The 7,444-nt window shown below is 40.3% G+C and overlaps 1 pseudogene; it reads left to right on the top strand.

The window, feature by feature from the left end:
- LOC106735749 (V-type proton ATPase subunit G 1 pseudogene) overlaps positions 1-1,379 on the top strand; it is a 3,817-nt pseudogene extending 2,438 nt beyond the window's left edge.
- Positions 1,380-7,444: the final 6,065 nt, after the last annotated feature.

Here is a 7,444-nt window from a genome sequence, read left to right as displayed (position 1 = left end):
GGAAAGAGATCCTGAAATGGAAAAACAGGGATGTCACATTTCCAACTTTACAATTTTCCAGACTCTTGAGTCTGTATTTGCACCTATTCATAGATACTTGTACTTTGATCTGGGTGTATTTCCCAGTTCCTGGTTGAAGAGGTAATTGTGAACACTGTGACCAAATGAAGGGATTTCTCTGGACCAAACATTAGCACCATGTAAGTCTCCATTTCCCGTTTTATGGGCATTGATTCTACCACTATATTAATTAACAATCAAGTTGCCCAGATAATGACCCATTTAAAGATGGCATTGGGCAATTTTAAGCATTATCATGAAGCCCCCAGCCAGAGTGGACATGGAGAGTCCACTGGCCTATCTCTGATGCTCCACTGATTAGCTGTGTGGTGTTGGGCAAGTTCCTTCACTATGCTAGGCCTCATCTACCACATCTCTGCAGTGAAGGAGCTCAGTGAAGGTGTGTGATATTCTCTTTAGGTCTGAAGTTTTATGCCTCTGTAACTCATTCGTGGCTGTATTGAGGTTCAGTTTTGTATTAAAAATAAAATAGTTTTTAAGTTCTTTCTATCAGTGTAGGTGGGTTAGAGGTAGTTACTTTTGGCTGAAGTGAAAATCACATTTTCTTCTCTAAAGGAGAACCTATAGATCTCAGTCACTCACCAGTCACTGGCATGGGTATCTAACTGTCCAGCTATGCTAAGTGCTGAGTGAGGGTGCTACCCCTCACTTGAAGACTCTTGGAAAGTTAAAAACAAACAAACAAAAGCAGAGAAAAGAAGAAACGGGACTTAAAAGAGTTTATCAGGGTAGAAACATTTCCTTGAGTTTAGTTTTATTCTCTTAAGAGAAAACCTAGATACTGCACAACTGTGGTTGATATCAAGAGTCTCATATCTTCTAAAGCTAGGGAACTATTTGTTATATGACAATTATATAACCTAGAAAACTGATTGGCTTTCTTGCCATTTCAAAGAAGACAGCAATCGTGAAGGCCGCTGGGCTGGGCCTCGGAGTCGCCACCACCATAGCTAGCCAGTCACAGGGGATCCAGCAGTTGCTGCAGGCCAAGAAGCAGGCTGCCAAGAAGGTGTCCTAGGCCCTCAAGCAAAAGAACTGGAGACTAAAGCAGGCCAGAGAAGCAGCTCAGGTGAAATTGAACAGCACTGCCTGCAGAGGGAGAAAGAATTCAAGGCCAAGGAAGCCGCAGCTCTGGGATCCCGTGGTAGTTGTAGCACTGACGTGGAGAAGGAGACCCAGAAGAAGATGACCATCCTCCAGAACTACTTCCTACAGAACAAGGATAGAGTCTGGACTAACCTCTTGACCTTTGTGCCATCCAGCCAGAAATCCATGAAAACTACCGCATAAATGGATAGGAGAAGAACGAAGTGCCTGTCCCATGGATTGGCGTCTTAGATGCCCTGTGGAATATGAAGCATTCTGGAGCTCCAGTTATGTTCTTGGAAAAGCATTGCATTATTTCTGTATATTATATAGCAGGTCCTTTCACTTTTTACAGAGAAGCAAATCTAGCTTTTTTGTACAGACTTAGAACTTATCCAAAGAATTCATCTTTTTACCTTGTATTTCTTAGAAATTTAATGGGTGTGTGTTGTTTTCCTACGCCTTTAGCTCGAACAACAGATATGTTAACTTTTTCTCTCTTAGATCTAGTAAAAATAGGAGTTCTTTGAAGAAAGAAAGGGATTAAGTCTTTTTCCCCCTAATGCTTTCTTGAAGGTCAGAGGCTTTATCTATGAAAAAGTGGCCTGTGCGAAGCAGCAGCCGGCTTTAAAGTAGTCCTTTCCAGCTAAAGGATAGAACAGTGATGGCTAGTGTAATTGTTTGGGCTACTTTTCGTTTCTTTTAATCAAAATAATAAGTGATAAAATTCACAAACTTCTTACGTGTTATCACTTGGTGTACTGATAATCATTTAAAAGTAAAAGACTCTTTGTCATGAAAAAAAAAAAAAGACAGTGATCATGAAACTGTAGACTTCCACTGTGTTTCCAATTAAATTTCTCTTTATGTTCCTCAATGCAGATGATGAACAAACTCTAAATTCAGGCTGTATTTTTTTCATTGGTTATACAGAACTGATTAGTTTCTTCAGGAGGTTTTGGGATCACTTGATGTCATCTTAGGGGGCCTCTTCACAGGACACCTGGATCATTTTTTGACGTCCCAACTCCTTTGTCTTGATGAAGAGCACCTGGGTTTCTTCTATCTATATTATCCTCTTTGTCAAATGGTTGCTTGGCCACACTCTTGGTACTCTCTCCAGAATATCTCTCTTTATTCTTTAAGTGGCCAGGCTGAGAATTTTCTAACTCTTTAAGTTTTTCTTTCCTTTTGATGACAAATTCCAAATTTTACTTAAATTACTCTCTTGTGTTTTCCTAAAGACAGTCAAGAGAAACCATGCAGCACCCACAGCACTTCAAGTATTTCTTCTGTCATGTATCTTAGTTAATCACTTAAGTCTTCCTTCCACAAAGTATTAGAACCTGGGCACAAGTTCTCTGCCACTTTACTATAGAGATGATCGTTCCTTCAATTTCCAACACCTTGTGCCTTATTTCCAGCTAAGGTTTCATCAGAACTGCCTTCACTATCCATATACCCTACTCACAGCCATTCAGATCATCTCTCAGAAGAGTTAGGCTTTCTCTATAACGCTCATTCTGAGAGCTCACTAGTGTTGATTACCACTAACACTCCTTTTATGAAAACCTAGTCTTTTGAAAGATTGTATTTCTAAACTTTTCCAGTCTCTTCTCTGTACTCAACTCCAAGCTGCTTCCACATTTATGGACATTTGTTTTAACAATACCCCACTTTTTGATATCATTTTTTTTTCTTAGTCATCTATGCTGCTGTTACAGAATACCTGAGACTGGGTAATGTATAAACAGCATGAATTTATTGCTCATAATCATACAGTCTAGGAAGTCCAAGATCAAGGTGTCAGCAGGTTGTCTGGTAAAAACTGCTATGTGCTCCTAAAATGGCACCTTCTTGTTGGGTCCTCATATAGTAGAAAGTGGTAAAAAAAAGGATGACCACTGCGGCCTTAAATGACAGAGTTGCCTAGGACAGAACTAGCAAGAGGCCTACCTAGTTCTCATCCAAATTATTATAAGCTTGCTAATTCTGTTTATGAGAACAGAACACTTTTGTCCTATACGTTCCATCTCTTAATACTGTTGAGTTAGAAATTAAGTTTCAACATATATTTTGGAAAGGATATAAACATTCAAACCATAGTGCTTTAGGCAAGATACTATACTATGTGTTAGAGATAAAATGATATATTAGGCAAAGTCTCATTTGTCAAGAAGTTCATAGCCTACCAGGGGTTAAAAATAAATAAACAATCTCAATAAGATTATAGGTGTTATACTTGGGAATCACTGAAGACTGTGGGGACAGATTTGCTGGCAACGGAAAAAATCAGGTAAAGAATGGCCAGTAAAGTCTTCTCTTGTGAAGTAACTATAAAGTGAATATCCGAGGGATGATTAGAGTTCATCAGGTAAGTAGGCAGATAACATATGTATCAGTCAACCTAGGTTTTACTATGCTATGTAACAAACAATCCTCAGATCTTGAAAGACTATAGTAAGATTAATTTTTCTCTCATTTTATGTCTGCTCCAGGTCAGTTGTGAGCTTTATGTAATGTCTCTTTACTCTAGGACCCAGGATGATGGAGCCTCTATTGTCTGAAAAGTGGCAAGAGAAAGAGAGAGTGAAATGGAAACCGGCATTGGCACTCAGCTTCTGCTTTGAGAGACAGGCATGGCGTTCACTTATGTTTAATTATTAAAATCAAGTCCATGGCCAAAATTGAGTTCAAGAACCTAGGGAAGTGTCAAGAAGGAAGAGAATCAGATAATTGAGAAAGAGCCCTAAAGATTACCTTAGGGCTCTTTCTCAGTTTTCTGAATAGCAGGTTGTGAATAGCAGATTGAACTCTATAGGACTGGAAGGGAAGGCAGGTATTCCACACCAGAGATCTGCATTAGAAAGGCCATGATTTTGTGAGAGTTTTTATGGGAAATCATTAGGCATCCACTGCACAGTCCTGATTTGTCTTCTTCTGACTTCTTTTTGTTCCCTAACCTTAAGAAATCTTTAAAGAGTTTTTCTTCAATTAATAATGTTAAAAAGACTACACTGGTACAGTTAAATTCCTGGGAGCCTCAGTTCTTTAGGGATGGACTAAACAGCTTACAACGGTGTCTTGACCTTGATTAGGCTTATGTTGAGAAAAAAAGTTGTTGATTTTTTATCTTAAAAAAAAAAAAAAAAAGAAAGAAAGGCTATGATGCCTAGAAGGGCATGCTAAATTCATGGAACTATAAGTAGCTTAGAAAGACTGCAGCCCAAATACATTTCACTTATTTGCTATTAATGAACTTATTTGTTAATTATTAACTAATTAAACATATTCTGAGCACTCAACTATCTAGTTTGGCATCTCCATCTCACTGATATTTAGCACCATGCTTGCTAGGAAATTGTTGAAACCATATTGTTAAAACTAGATCAGAGTTTATTGTATCAGAGCCCAAGAATCAAGGCCTCGCCTTCTGAAGTGGCCTTCATTTTCACACAGGCCTCTTTCCCATCCCCATACTTCCCTTAAGCCAGGCAAAAAGTATTCACTTTATAGGCCAACTAAGGTGGTAGAATATTATTATTTGTTTTAAACTCATTACCTACAAACCTTTTGCATGGAACCAATTAAAGAATCTCTTAAAGAAAAAGATAATATTATACTTGGTATAACGCAGTTTTTGTGGGCCCTCCACAAAATGTGTTAGAAAGCCCCATAGGTCTTGATGATTTTTTTTGTTTCCCTTTTGAAAGCAAGCTTGCTGCCAGGGAAGTTGGCCTCTGGTGGTAAGGGCTGGTTGTGGTTTCCCCCAGAATAAAATTATGGGCATGTTAAAGGTGGGGGTGAGGCAGGGAGTGGGAACTGAGTGGGAATGTGGGTACTTAGGTTGGTTAAGGTGTCAAATTTTACATGTCTGGGTTTTGTTTCCACCAGGCCTCACTCCCTGAAATCACTGTTCTGTTATATATGCTTACTGGAAGGGCTGGCTGTGTTTCAAAGAAATCTCTCTGAAATAGGGACATCAGAATGTGAAAGGAGAAGATGGTAGGGCCAGTTTTAGATGGAGCCAGCAAAGGTGCTATGGTTTGAAAGGAAGGTGTGAAAAATAACTATTCCCGAGATCCTGCAGGCTCGAGTTGGAGGCCCAGAAGACAAGGGTGAGCCTTTGGTCAACCACCATGTCATCTCGAGGTCTTTCTGTACTGTAATTGTGAATAGCAGGTTGAACTCTATAATCTTTAAGGTCATGAAGTCCCTTTCACATGTAACTTGTCGCAAATCTAAGATCACCCCCTTAGGATACCAACTTGTCACCATTCAAAGTGTCCTCAGAAGTAACATCAAAGCTTCACTGGAGACATTCCTGTGGATTCATATTTTGCTTTTAGAGAGAGTAGAATTTATTACCAGCCCTTTCCAGTAGAATGTAAACCACAGCACATTAATTCCTTAGCAGAGCTCTATGCAAACATATCTAAGGTCTTACTGTAGGAGAATTGAGAATGTGGTCAAGCAACTGTGTACATGCAGGTCCCTGAGTGGTCAAGTGCTCCTCTGGGTTTCTAGAATTTAAAAGACCTCTGCTAAGGGCTAGCCTCTTAGCCTAGTAGGAGCCAGATCCCACAAGGCTGAACATGGTTTAAATCCTGGTCTTGGTGGCTTGAAAAACATGCTTGGCATGTATGTGTGCATTCCCCAGATCCTAACAGGATGGAGAAATGGAGGAGAGGGGTTTATGGTGTGACTATGCCCCATTGGAGGGTTCTTCGTCAGTCTCTCTATCTCTGTCTCTGCCTCTCTGTCTCTCTCCAGCAAGTGCATGCATCCTGTAGCAATTAAACAAAAAGCAAAGCACAAAAACCTCTGTCAAAATGCAGGTGCCATCTCTTTCCTGCCTGTCTTTTGAGTCATTTTGAGCTCATCTTCTGATGTGAATGAGACTCTGAAGTAAAGGGATACCATATGACTTGCTTTTCCCCCTTTCAGAATTGTATAGCCAGAAGGAGGCATAGGTCTATGGAATGAACGTGACTATCACAACAGGAATTTGGGCTGTATTGGAAGAAAGTATTGCACAGTATTTCTAAGGTCTGGGGTCTGCTTGAGTTCAGGATTCAGCTCTATTACTTGGTAGCTGGAAGACCTCAGGCAAGAGCTGTGACTTAGTTCTGTCATCTGTGAAACGGGGAAGTTAATAGTACTTATTTCAAAGGTGTTGGTAAATGTAAAAGAGAACGCAAACGGGCCCTCAATAAATACTAGGATACCTTCAGTAAAATTAAACAGTATGCCCTCACAAAGTACTAGTTAATATTTATTAAGTACTTACTAATATTATGCAAGGGTCAAAACTGAGTATGTCAGATGTTAATTCTCAGCATGGTCTTTGCATGGTACTAGCATTATTGTTCCTCCTCTTACAGACAATGACAATAAGGCACAAAGCAGGTAAGTAACTCCCTTAGTTGATATAGCCAGTGGGTGGGAGCTTTGGGATGTAAATCCAGGCAATCTGGCTGTAGAAACAGTGCCCTTCATCTTGGACTCTGCATAATGGCAGTTACTAAAGCTAATACACACACACACACACACACACACATATATATATAAAATCATATTTGAATCTCACGATCCCTCTAGACAGCAGTTACTCTAAGCCCTATTTTTACAGAAAGAGACAACAAAGTTCAGAGAAGTCCAGTCTCATAGTGAATCTCAAATTTTCCATCGCCCTCCAATTTCATGAATAACTCATTAAACAAGGCAGGCTGTGTGCTAAGTGTGTGAGGCACCTATTCTCTAGAATTAAGCTAAATATTCACCTTAGGGCCCCAAATCAGAGTATTTCATACCTGTTGTCTCATGGTGTTTGGTATAAAGGCAGGCACTGCACCTGGAATATTTATAGTTACCTGATGCTACCCAGGTCTGCAAAAATCCAGACCCCTGGGGCCCATGCCACACCCAGAACCTCTCAGGTGAAGCTTGGAAATCTGTGCTTGACAAGCTTCTCAGATGTTTTTGATGTTCAGCCAATTTGGAAACCACAGCAACAGCAGCACAGCTGAAGCCAGAGTGCTGAGTGGCATTTCCCACCAAGTGACCCAGAATGGGGTTGCAGGGGCCCTCACTGTGATTTCAATTGCTGCTTCAGGACTTGTTAACAATAAGCAACACACCCAATTCCACTCAGTGCCTTCCTTTGCAACAGGAACCTGGTAGCACACGGTGGCATGTAACAGCTAAGGTATGTAAAAGCCTAGGCACCAAATCTGACCCCCAACTGTGTGTTCTCTTTCTCTACCATTTTAGTCTG

The sequence above is a fragment of the Tupaia chinensis genome, unplaced genomic scaffold (assembly GCF_000334495.1).
Source record: "Tupaia chinensis unplaced genomic scaffold, TupChi_1.0 Scaffold000513_1, whole genome shotgun sequence".
Taxonomy (NCBI): Eukaryota; Metazoa; Chordata; class Mammalia; order Scandentia; family Tupaiidae; genus Tupaia; species Tupaia belangeri.
Note: the sequence above shows the minus strand (reverse complement) of the source record. Positions and strands in the feature narration are given on the sequence as shown.